Here is a 14268-nt window from a genome sequence, read left to right as displayed (position 1 = left end):
CTGGCAGGTCAGGACTAATTGATCATAGAGTTTATTTTACAGTGTAGATATAAAACCGATATAAAGCTCGCAGTTTGTCTCTTCCACCTAAATGGATCAGCGGTTTTGTTCACGTCACCTCATGCTTCAGTTTCTCATCAACTCTTCTGACCAATCAAATGCTGTCTAGTGTCTGACAAGCCCCGCCCCATTCAAGATGCGTATCATTTGCGTATCATTTGATGACTGGCAGAGCGGTGATAAAACAAAAGGCTATTGGCTGTTTTTTAAAAAGGGGAGGAGCTACACTATGCCCCACCCTCTCTTCATGTTTCGGTTGAGATTACGTTAAACATTGAATAAAAATGCACTTCACGGGGCCTTTAACGAGAAAAATGTACTCATCATGTTCATTTACTCATCAACAAGGTTGTTTAATAAACTAAGACTAAAACTGTTGGTCACAGTGCATTTTCATTAACTGAAATGTAAAAAAAAACAATAAATAAAAACATAAAAAATAATGAAATCAACAACAATGACAGCCGGGAAAATACCTGAAATAATAATTAGCATAAAATAAGTGTACAATATAAATGAGCGGCACGGTGGCTCAGTGGTTAGCACTGTGGCCTCACAGCAAGACGTTTGCATGTTAAATCTTTCAGTTTAATCCAAGTCTTCTGATGAGTTATAAGTGTTTCATGCCATCATAAACAGTCCAACGCTGATCAATGCACGTGTGTTTAGAGCTCAAATGGTAAAGGAGAGATCAGATCTGATATTTAGAGTCAAATTGAGTGTTTATAATTGAACAGCTGTCTGTATGTAGAGTCAAATCATAATCTCTCTCTCTCTCTGTGTGTGTGTGTGTGTGTGTGTTTCAGGCTGACGAACTGATGCTCAGTGAGAGACTCAGCAGAATCACGGATGTCGTAAGGGATCAAACACACACACACAGACACACACACACACACACGGACACCAGAAACGTCCCTTTTCCACACGTGTCTGCATTAGACTCCTGTGTGCATGAGGATGAAGAAAAAACCCTGACGCTGAAACACTCGACTGTCATCAAAGTTCTGGAGAGTTACGTAATAATGAGACTTTTCTAATCACAAGAAATGCATTACTTTAAAAATTAAGTTATAATATTTTAGTTACTTTAAAAAAATGTAATGCAAGTTACTTCTTAGTTTAATTAATTAACTTTTAAACAATACGTTGCTGAATTTTAAATGAATGTTGTTGAATTCTGCACTGGATGAGAGAATGCAGGAATGGACAGAACACATGGATGAGGAGGAAAAGGGGATTATAGTCTCATTGGACTGTGATGTTCTGTGTGTGTGTGTGTGTGTGTTTGTGTGTGATGTTTATCAATCATCGTGTGCAAATCAAATCAGCAAAACCCCAAACCCTTGAGGCAGGAGAGCAGCTCCACAGACCGCTCCAGCTTCACACTCTTCGTTTGTATTCAACAGGTACTTTTAATTGTGGGTTTTCTGTCGTCTGAAATGTGCCACAGTATTTGGAGGCCTTATTGTAGACATCGCTGTGCCGGACTGTTACTGCGTATGTAAATTAAATGATCTCATTCTTAAAGGTTTGCATGAGTCTCTGATGATCATTGGATGTTTTGTTGGTCTTTGAATGAGAATTCCCAATAATAATGATGTAAATAATAAGTAGAATATTTAGAGCCAAAATGTAAATCGTAAACCTGCATTATATTCTATTCTATTGTATTCTATTATATTATATACATTCACTTTCCTTCGGCTTAGTCTCTATTTCAGAGGTCGCCACAGCGGAATGAACCGCTAACTATTCCAGCATGTGTTTTATACAGCGGATGCCCTTCCAGTCACAACCCAGTACTGGAATTATTATATTATATTATATTATATTATATTATATTATATTATATTATATTATATTATATTACATTATATTATACTGTATTATATTATATTATATTATATTATATTATATTATATTATATTATATTATATTATATTATATTATATTATATTATATTATATTATATTATATTATATTACATTATATTATACTGTATTATATTATATTATATTATACTGTATTATATTATACTGTATTATATTATATTATACTATAGTATATTATATTATATTATATGTTTTAATTTAATGTATTATACAGTATTATATTACTGCTATACACATTATATACGGTGTGTTGAGTTGTATAATTTTATAATCTCATTAAATAACAATAAAAACTTGGAGAAAAAGTATATATATAAGTATATATAAGTATATATAAGTATAAGTATATATAAGTATTTTCAGATAAAAATATATATGTGCAAACATGCTGTTTATATATAAATATACACAGCATATTTACACTTATATATTTTTATCTGAAAATACTTATTACTTAATCAACTTTTAATAATATGGGAAGTAGTGCTTGAAAAAATATGAATTATCATATAATATTAATTATAATATTATATGATAACTTTAAATTACAAATTGCACTTGAAATGTAATTAAAAATAATATTAATATCTAATTATTTAGATGTTTTTAAATGACTTTATTGATATTAATGATTAGAGACAATTATTATTTTATTTAACTCCCCATTAAAATAATAAATATAGTATATTCTGTATATCTTTAATTTTAGGATTTTTGAATGCTACAAATCTTTATATTATAGTGATTTCTGATGACTAGATAAATTCTTTTCTATATATTGTATAATTAATATTTAATATAAAATGTATAATTAATATTGCAGTGTTAGAATAAATATATGAGGCTTTCTAACTTGCTGGAAAGAAATGCAGGAATATTCCACCAAATATTGATTTCTTTTCTAAGTTTATACGTGTGTGTGTGTGTGTGTGTGTGTGTGTGTGTGTGTGTGTGCGTGTGTGCGTGCGTGTGTGCGTGCGTGCGTGCGTGCGTGTGTGTGTGTGTGTGTGTGTGTGTGTCTGTGTGTGTGTCTTCTGCTCTCCAAGGTTACACGTATATGATCCAAATACATTAAAAACAGTAATAATGTGAGGTATGATTATAATTTACACACACAGAACAGCACATTTCCTCATATATAGACATTTCCATGAAGTCAAATGGTGGATTAGTGCAGATTTCCATGTTTCTGTAATGTCTTTACCTTCCAGCCGGGGCAAAAGTCACAGGATTACAGAGAAAGAAAAGCCCTTCTTCAGATATTTCTGTATTTGTTAATCTTGCCTGCGAGAAACGTCAGCAGATATTATTTATAATGTCTGCTGCTGGTCAAGGACAGAATAAAGGCTTTTCTTATCAGCTGCTGAAATATTCAACTGTATTAATAATAAAAGTTTCAGAGTCATCAGATCGACTCATGTTTAATTCCACAAGCAAATCTCCAGAGCTTCACTGTTATTTTCTGTATTTTTGACAATCAGTTTACAGAAAAAAGGTCTAAAGCAACATTTGGAGGGCAAGAATTTCAAGAAAAGTGCAATTTCTTAAGCATTATTGTATGAATATCTAAATCTTTACAGTGCACTGCAAAATGCTTTGTGATTTGTGTCTTGTTTCTAGTCCAAACATCTAAATATTGTTAAATTGAGCATTTTCTAGACAAGCAAGGTGTTTTCACAGGTGTTTTTCAAGTCAATTAATCTGCCAATGGGGTAAATCAAATAATCGTATGTTTTAATCTGACTGTTTTTGCAGTGTCCTGTAAATGTGAAGGCTGATGGTTTAACTTTTGCATTGTGATTTTGGTATTTTGGGGGTGATTTGTGCATTTGGTATTCATGATGGTGCAGAAACATATCAGCAGATTCTGTGTCTGATTTATAATGTTACAGAAATATTGCAAACACACTGTCAAAATCATCATTATGGGTGGGTGGATGGTGGAAAGATGTATATAAATATGGATGGATGGTTAGAAAGATGGATCGATTGATAGAAATATGGATGGATGGATTGATCAATAAATAGAAAGATGGATGGAAAGACCAATGGAAAGATGGATGGACTGATAGAAATAAGGATTGATAGAAAGAAGGATGGAGGGATGATGAAAGATGGATGGATGGAATGGTGGATGAATAGATGGAGGGAGAGAATAGTGGGTGGATGGATGGATGAATAAGATGGATGGAAAGACGTTTGAATGGATAGAATGAAGGACTGATGGATGTTGATAAATGGATATATGGATTGATAGAATGGTGAATGGAGAGAATAGCGGGTGAATGGATGGATAATGGGAAGAGGGATAAATGGATTGATCGATAGAAAGATGTATGTATGGATGGATGGATCAAGGATGGATGGATGGATGGAAAGACCAATGGAAAGATGGATGGATTGATAGAAATATGGATTGATAGAAAGAAGGATGGATGGATGGATAATGGAAAGATGGATAGATGTAATCGTGGATGAATAGATGGAGGGAGCGAATAGTGGGTGGATGGATGGATGGATCAATAGATAGACCGATGGATTGATGGAGGGAAAAACCAATGAAAATTTTGGATGGATAGAAAGAAGGATGAATGGATGTTGGAAAATTGATAGATTGATAGATTGGTAGATGAAAAAATGGATGGAGAGAATTGTGGGTGGGTGGATGCATGGATTGTGGAAAGATGGATGGATGGATTGATAGAAATATAAATGGAGGGATACATTGATAGAACAATTGATAGATCAATAGAAAGATGGATAGATGGATGGATAAATAGAAGGAAGGGTGGATGTAGGGATCTATAGAAAGGAGGATGGATTGATAGAAATGGATGGGAGGATGGAAGATGGAAAGATATATGGATGGATGGATAGAATGGTGGATAAATAGATGGATGGAAGGAATAGTGGATGGATTGATTGATAGAAAGAAGGATAGATATATGGATGGAATGGTAGATTAAAAAAATGGATGGAGGGAATAATGGTTGAATGGATGGATGGTGGAAGGATGGATAGATGGATTGATAGAAATATAGATAGAAGGATGGATGGATGATGGAAAGATAGATAGATTAATAGATATGAATAGAAGGATGTAGGCTTGGATAGAAATATGGATGGAGAAAATGATAGATAGATAGATAGATAGATAGATAGATAGATAGACAGATAGACAGATAGATAGATAGATAGATAGATAGATAGATAGATAGATAGATAGATAGATAGATAGATAGATAGATAGATAGATAGATAGACAGATAGACAGATAGATAGATAGATAGATAGATAGATAGATAGATAGATAGATAGATAGGAGAAACTGCAGGCGTGTGTGCTTCACTGTGTTCTTCAGTTTGTTACAGGACTCAGCCCTTGATGCTGATTAATTCAGTGTTTGCTTTGATTTCATACAGTAAATCCCCCTGAGGACATGTGGGGAAATCCACCATTCAGTACTCATTAATGACCTGCTGCTTTACTACTTACAGACGATTATTAGCAGAATTATTGTGTATTTGTGCACAAGTAAAGCGTAAACGCATGAATGTGTTGACAACAGTTGGAAAGAGTGTAATAAAGTACAGAAGAAATAAATCTGACATGTATGCAGCAGGTGTTTATCAGTGAACTCCTATCAGTTACTATTCATATTCAGCGTTCATAAAGCTTACAGATGCAGATGACGTTTCACTCCTGCTTTATTTTCAGCATTCGGGCCTAATTAAATTGTTCCGGTCCGCGGCGCCACAGACGAGAGGAAAGCAGAGGCCATTTCATTTCCTCTGGTGTTTTAGACTGTGATTACAGCTGTTTACAATGAAGAACAACACACACACACACACACACACACACACACACACACACACAACAGCAGATGAGTTTATGACTGCAGCAGGATCAGTACATAACCTGAATTTACATATAAAACTTTTACTTAAAGGACACCTATTATGCAAAACTCAAGGGGTTTAAACAAAAAAGATTTTAATTGTGGGGAAACGGCCGAATTCTGATTAAAAATTGCAATTATTTGAGAGAAAATTGAATTGTTTTTAAAATATATAATTGATAAAGCAACAGACGACTGAGAACTGAGTTTATTTGACACTGCATTCGTACATGTGAATGAATCAAAGCACACACGAACAGGAAGAGGATGAGGCATAAAGACTCTTAGGTGCTGTTCTTGTGCTATAATGTGAAGATAAACGCAGGAGGATGAAATGATAAAGATGCCGGAGGGCAGCGCTCAGCTTTCGGGAGGGAAATCTATCCACAAATGGCCTCAATTTCCACTTTTTAATCTTCTTTTCTCGCTCCGCAGACTATAGATTGATTCCTCTTCTCCATCAATCCATTGGCTTGAGCTCTGGCTTCTGCTAATGATGATGCCTGCTGGAGTTAGGGCCTGTTTATTTTCCCTCCTAAACCACAGAGCTGTTGAAGATCACTGAATGATGACACCTTCACATGTAAATAATACACGATTGTGGACCAGCAGCTCATTTATTTTTACCTGATAATAAAAAGATGAGACATAAAGCCACATCAATATACTGAAGTCATTTATAAAAGGGTTTTATTAAAGTACTTGAATTGATCTGTTGTGGTGACTCTACAGTTGCTATGGTAACATGACAACTACAGCAATTGATCTGTTGTGGAGATTCTACAGTTGCTATGGTAACATGACATCTACAGTAATTGATCTGTTTGGGAGATTCTACAGTTGCTATGGTAAAATGACAACTACAGTAATTGATCTGTTGTGGTGACTAGTTGCTATGGTAACATGACAACTACAGCAATTGATCTGTTGTGGAGATTCTACAGTTGCTATGGTAACATGACAACTATAACAATTGATCTGTTGTGGTGATTTTACAGTTGCTATGGTAACATGACAACTATAGCAATTAATCTGATGTGGAGATTCTACAGTTGCTATGGTAACACGACAACTACACTTTGATCTGTTGTGGTGATTCTACAGTTGCTATGGTAACACAACAACTACAATATTTGATCTGTTGTGGTGATTCTGCAGTTGCTATGGTAACACGCCAACTACAGTATTTGATCTGCTGTGGTGATTCTACAGTTGCTATGGTAACACAGCAAGTCTAGCGATTGATTTGTTGTGGTGATTCTACAGTTGCTATGGTAACACAACAAGTCTAGCGGTTGATTTGTTGTGGTGATTCTACAGTTGCTATGGTAACACAACTACAGTAATTGATCTGTTGTGGTGATTCTACAGTTGCTATGGTAGCACAACTGCAGTAATTGATATGTTGTGGTGATTCTACAGTTGCTATGGTAACACAACAACTCTAGCAATTGATTTGTTGTGGTGATTCTACAGTTGCTATGGTAACAACAACCATAGTAATCGGCCTGTTGTGGTGATTTTATAGTTGTGGTAACACAATGGTATATAGTTATGGTAACACAAAAACATTGCTAATCTAAACAGATGAGTCGTTTTCTACAACTATAGGGTATATTATAATACAGTAGAAGTGCTGATAAAACATGAACAGGTTTTTGAGTGAACTAACCCTTTAAGACCATCTCCGCTTCATCTGTTAATGTGGGGTTGTGAAGCTCAGCAGCCTCTGATACACTACAGTAGAGTACAGTACAGTAGTGGTGAACAGCTGGCCCACTGACGCCATCTTTCACACTGGGGAGTCCAGTGACAGAGTGCATTGTGGGTAATTAATGAAGCGTGTTCGGAAAAGGCAGTTTTGCAGCGCGTGGTGAAGGCCACATTCATCAGCTCAGAAACAGAGGCAGCATATGCAGGAGTGCGAGTGTGTTGCAGACAGTGCTAATGAGTGTGTGTCCCATGATGCATCAGGGTGACAGGCAGACTGAATCTCCACTAGCTGATGCTTTACTTCTGCAGTGTGTCTGCGCTCGTACATCATCAGTGTGTGTGCCAGACGCTGCTGTCTGTCGAGAACCATACACTGATATGCATACAAACACACACACACACACAATCCTAAATATTATGCACAGATTCATGAGAAGAATAATGACATGCCTTAATGGACCAGTCACAAGACTGTTATGACGGGTTTAATGATCATCAGCATCTTAAATCCTTGAGAGTTTTTAATATTTCCATTCTTTTTTAAACGTGTATGTACATTTATATCTGTTTATGTATGTATCATATCATCTTTGCATCAAATGACAAAAACAGAATGAGCGCTTGTGTGAGGTGTGTGTAACTGTGCGTTCACACAGAACGTGGCGAGAGTGTCTAAATATGAGAAAGGTATAAATAAAGGTGAAGCCAGCTCCCCCAATCCCAATTCTACCCCTTACCCCTCAATTTGCACGTTCACGTGAAGGGGTAGGGGTGTTCAAATTCTCTTTATTTTGAAGATGTATGGCTAAGGGGAAGGGCTAGATACCCCTGGAAACGAAGCATTTCAGGAGCACACTCGAAACCAAGGGGTAAGAAAATTTCCCAGAATACACCAGCTACAACGGCAGCATGGCTGCACTGGAAGGAGATCCAAAAATCAGTATTTTTTTTTCATTATTACAAGTTTTTACAACAAACAAGCTCATGTTTTAATATATTCATAACCGCGTTTTACTGTCATGCTTTAAAAAAAAACGCTAAAATAAAAATCGCTGAATTTGGCGATCTATAATCCATAATAATAACTCCTGTACAGCAGTTCCACATCATTCTGACACTCAATAACACTGGAATCCCCTGTCAGAACAGTCTAGTGTCTGGGAATGAGCTTCACACAGTGTCTGCTGTAATGTTAATGTTGTTTTGGTGTGTTTACATTGTTATGATGACATGACAATCGCCTTCAGTGATTTCCTGAAGATAAATACCAAAAATTAAACCAACTGGAATAACTACAGCAGTCGCCATCGTCTGAGCTCAAATGAAGCATGAGGTCGTGATGACGTATGATGACATGTGCAGGTGCTGTAGTGCTGTCCCATTTCTTAAGGGGTACATTTTGAAGCCCTTCCCCTTCACACTCTGTTTCAAGGGGAAGGGGAAGGGGTACAAAAATAGAATTAGGATTGGGCCTTAAGCTCCAAGTGGGCTGTACAAACCTGAAGTTGTTCTTTATTTAATGTCTTGTACATGACACAGAGTCCAGTATTGTGCTTTATGAATGTCTACACCTCTACCCCAATCCATTTGTAAGAAATCCCTGTAAGAAAACAGCGTAAATTACTGGAAATCCACCGACTGCAATAATAAAACCCTTGAAAACAACTGTGGTCGAAAACCAAAGTTCACAAGTTCTCTGGACTCCTCTCAAGCGGTGGACTTCTTCATTCTGATTGCTTGCCACCGAACCATGTCATAGCTCATCACCATAAAGTTGACTTGATTTCAACTCTCATCTACGCTCACACTGGTGAAGACGCACCACACTGCTTATTGCCGCCAGCTCCCAGTGAGAATGAATGACGTCCGGGTTACTTTGACTCTCTTGCCGCCTTCGATGTGAACGCACAGTAGTGCGGTGTGAATGGAGGGCTGGACAGTAAATCTGACTTCATTCTCTCTTCTAGCTGCTGTTATCAGTCTCACGCTATTGTTTTCCTCATTCTGGTAGTCTTGAGGACCATCATGGAGTTTTTTCTGTCATTATTTTAGCTAATAGGATTGTTGTACTCTCCCATTCACTGTGCTCTGAGTTCTCCAACTATGACCACTTCTGCTGCGGAGAAACACACTTATGTGGAAAGGGTCAGCGCCGTTCAGAGTTTTTCACTTGCAGCAAGTCACTAGCTTTTTTTAGCAGTGCTTTACAGATTGTTCTGCCTTTTTGTAGCTGATGGAACAGAGTTGAGCAGAACATAAAGACACACACACATGAGTTTTTTAATTATTTAAATAAAAAATTATACAGAAAACCAACCATGTAAATGTTTATTTATTTATTCCTCTTTATTTCTGTAGTGCTTTTACAATGTAGATTGTGTCAAAGCAGCTGAACACAGAAGTTCTAATAAATTGAGACTGTGTCAGTCCAGTTTTCAGAGTTAAAGTTCTGTTTAGTTCGGTTCAGTGTGGTTTAATATTCACTACTGAGAGTCCAAACACTGAAGAGCAAATCCATCCATGCGCAGCTCCACAAGTCCCAAACCAAGCAAGCCAGTGGCGACGGCGGAGGAACAAACTTCACCAATTGACCAAAGTGAAGGGGAAAAACACCTGCAGAGAAACCAGGCTCAGTTGGGCATGACCATTTTTCTTCTGGCCAAACTTCCTGTGCGGAGCTTCAGTCTAGGAGCCAGAGGCTAGAGAAAGCTGGATGTCCATCGTGGAGAAGCTACAGGTAAGTAGGTCACCGGCGGGTGTTCAGGCTGGTCCAAAGGATAAATGCGGAGTAAATTTATAAAGTAAATACACAAAACTTAAATACATATGAGTCAATAAATAAAACTTGATTATTTGATGATATTTGAAGCTGAATGTATGATTCAGGAGGTGGAGACAGTCAAAATAGCTGTAGTGGGAGTGTTTAAGTTCATATTTCCAAGCCATATACAGTACATAACTTGTTTTTAGAGATGCAAAGTGACCAAAACCAAAATGATCATGTGAATGTCCTCCGACTCCAACAGTCAGAAAAAATCAATCAAAAAACGAATGTCTTTGTAGCCTGTTGGGTATTATGTTGAGCTTGTTCATTCATTCATTTTTCTTTGGCTTAGTCCCTTTAGTTATCAGGGATCGCCACAGCTCAATGAACTGCCAACTATTCCAGCAAATTTTTTTACACAGCGGATGCCTTTCCAGCCACAACCTAGTACTGGGCAACACCCATACACACTCATTCACGCTCTTACACTACGGCCAGTTTAGTTGATCAGTTCCCCTATAGCGCATGTGTTTGGACTGTGGGGAAAAACAGGAGCACCCTGAGGAAACCCACACCAACACGGGGAGAACATGCAAACTCCACACAGAAATGGCTTATGTTCAATGAAATGAAAATACAATCGTAATGTGTGTTGACTTTGAGGCAAATTTATTGCATGTTCATTGACTGATTGACTCGTAATGTTTTTTTTAAGTTATCTTCATATGTGATTTAAATCGTCTGCAGGTTTATATTTAAGTACTTGAAAACTATTGAACATTTATGAGAATATAATGTACACAATGATAAGCCTATAAACTGGTCCATAAAGCCAGGCTCACTGCAGTACATTTCTGATGTGCTCCAGCTGATATGTGGATCTTTATATATTGAAATCATTATCCTATGAGAGACATTTTCTCACACATTATTTCAGCAAGACATGGAGCAGTAACCAAAACTATTGAGTTTGTTTTATATTCCCACATTCGGACTTTCTCCTTATAATAATCTATTAATGTACTTTTAGATAAGTATTTGCTAATTCTAATAGTGAAATAATATTAGCCAGCCAATGACTATCAATGTACAACATTGTTTACAGTCAAGTAAATAGTGCTAATGTTGTTTTGAAGCCATACTTCCATGAGATTTCATGCAGAATATTCACCAGTACCATGGTAAACACTATAGGGAGCATGTCACAAGCTGTCACTTAACGAATGGGTGAATATAAAACCAACTTTACCTCAATATCAAAACTTAACCCATATAATGTTAACTAAAATATGTTTTGTTACTTGGAAAAGATGTATAATTAAGACTGAACTGTAAAAAAGCTGTTATGTTTACTCAATTACTCCAGAAAAGCACTGATCTGGTGCGGATATTTACTGATAGTCACTCTTTGAATCAATTCGAAAATGATAAAGGTCCGAATCATTTAGCGATTCGGTTCGATTTCGAATCATTCTCCGAATCGCAGTGAACGTTTTGGAATGGAACTGAACCAAACATGAAGTGGATTTCTACCAAAACAAAACGCGACAATGTCGTTTGCTAACAGCGTCAGTGAATAATTAGCATTACTAGCAGGTGAAGCGTGTGACAGACTCAACGACAGGTAAATATAATTTCAGAACGAACATTATTTTTCGGGACATATTTTAGAGTATACACGGCTAACGTTACAGTTTATAAAAAGCAGACACGTAACTTATTGTGTGTTTCTACCTCAGAAAATGTGTCTGTGAAGCCGAAGATGCTAGTGTTTGTGTTTTGAGTCGCCGCGTTCAGATTTACTGAGCTGTGATCATTAAAATAGGCCTTAATGACACAGACAGAGATGATTCCCTGCTGACTCGCTCAGGATAAATATTTAATTATTCACTCTAATTATAATGAGAATTCAATGTGCCGACCATTTACTTGTCCTGCTTTAAACAGGCATCGGTTAACCTATAGACCGAACAGCAATCAAACACACGCTTTCCTACTGATTCAGGTGATTGAAGTAAAGTTACTTGCATATTCCCACATTCGTTCATTTCTAAACAGTGACAACTTGTCAATTTATATTGTTTACCCCGTTACTTTGAATAACTGAGCTGAATAACTTTATTTTCGCACATTCCTTCAGTTAAAACATGTGACACGGTCCTTATGATGTTCACCAGTCTGAAATGGCAAGTTAGTATGACTTCTTAATAACATTAACACTGTTTAATTGACTGTGAACAATGTTGTATTTTGATAACCATTGGCTTCTAATATGATTTCTCTATTTTAGAATGAGCAAATATTTTTGTTCTGTAATTAAATTATTAAGGAGAAAGTCTGAATGTGCGAATATAATACCAACTTTACCTCAATCTTTGAATATTGGTTCTGAAATCCGATATAAGCATGGCTTCATATCAACATTAGTATTTAATTGGCCGTGAACAATGTTGTAGTCATTGGCTGCTAATATGATTTCCATATTTAGAATTTGCAATACTTTAATGATTTTAATTATTTTATTAAGGAGAAAGTCAGATTGTGATAAAGCCAACTTTACCTCAATATTCATTTGCATTTGCTATGAAACCGAATGAATGAATGAATGAATTAGGCCTGCATGATATTGGAAAAGTCTGCAAGTAATTCTGCAATTGTAAATTGTACGGTTTCACCAAATTGCATGACTCACTCTATTTGGAAAGATTTCATTCATTTAGGTTGATTGAGGTGATTTTGTTAAGGTCTGATAGAGGTAAAGTTGGTTTTATATTCGCACATTCGTTCATTTAGCAGTCCCTATATTGTTTACCATGTTACTTCGAATATTCGATTGGAATTAGCATGAAAGTATGACTTCTAAATAACATTAACACTATCTAATTCACTTTGAACAATGTTGTACTTTGATGGTCATTTGCTGCTAATATGGTTTCCCTGTTTAGAATTTGGAAAGAATAATCTTCAAAAATTATATTATTAAGGAGAATGTCTGAATATCCGTATATAAAAGCCAGCTTTACCCCTATTAGGGTCTGAATTATCCATATAAAAATAAACAAATTGCAAAAATATTTCAATAGAGCAATGACATAGTCAATTAAACAGTGCTTTAGGGTTTTCTGTAAAGTCAACAGTGTTCAGGGACAGGAATTGAATAATGAAATGTAATAGTATATGTACTAATGTATAGTCTTCATTGTAGTAATTCAGCATAAGTATTCTTCATTAAAGTTACAAATGTGCTTTTTTGTGCCTGAATGCTTTAAACTCTCTTGAAATGTTATTAAAACACATGCAAATGATGAAGTTTGACTCTGTTATGCTTATATTTAGACACCTCAAATCTTTTGTATGCTCATCTGTTGTGCGGATCAACTTTATCTTAACTGGACATTGAGTTTCCTCCGATGTGACTATTGTGGACACACACATTTATATATATTGATGCTGAAACCATATATTGTGCAGCCCCAGAATAAGTGAATGAATGAAATGGAGGAGAGATTTCTCAAGACTTCATCTCGCCATGCATAAATATAAGCACAGCTGGATTTGACCCTGGATTTGCATTTATGTCAGCATTAGTGAAGTCAGATTCACTGGGGGACAAGATTATCTTTAGTCCTCATTTACAACACCACACAAGAGTAAATTCTAGATGCATTTAATTTGCAGTGTAAATTTAAATATAGGATCATTAATATTAAGCCCTTGTGAGAAACAAGATAACTTTGCCCTTTTTTTAAAGAAGTGCAGCTGTTACAGATGTAAGCCTGCCTTAAAACAATATATACTTTAGTGTTAACTGAATATAATATTTTGCTAATTTTGCAATCAAATCAAGATGTTCTATAGTATTAAAAATATATTAAATGCAATTACTTTTATGTTAAATTTAAGTGTCTGTGTGTGGTTTTAGAATTATGTACTAATAAATT

The 14268-nt window shown here is 36.0% G+C and overlaps 1 protein-coding gene across 1 annotated transcript in view; it reads left to right on the top strand.

The window, feature by feature from the left end:
- cd276 (CD276 molecule) overlaps window positions 1-1587 on the top strand; it is an 88171-nt gene extending 86584 nt beyond the window's left edge. Inside the window, exon 8 of the mRNA XM_056477934.1 lies at window positions 867-1587. The gene's annotated coding sequence lies outside the window, so the exon portion shown is untranslated. The remainder of the gene's footprint in view (window positions 1-866) is intronic.
- The last annotated feature ends 12681 nt before the right edge of the window (window positions 1588-14268 follow it).

Source organism: Danio aesculapii, chromosome 18 (assembly GCF_903798145.1).
Source record: "Danio aesculapii chromosome 18, fDanAes4.1, whole genome shotgun sequence".
NCBI lineage: Eukaryota > Metazoa > Chordata > Actinopteri > Cypriniformes > Danionidae > Danio > Danio aesculapii.
Note: the sequence above shows the minus strand (reverse complement) of the source record. Positions and strands in the feature narration are given on the sequence as shown.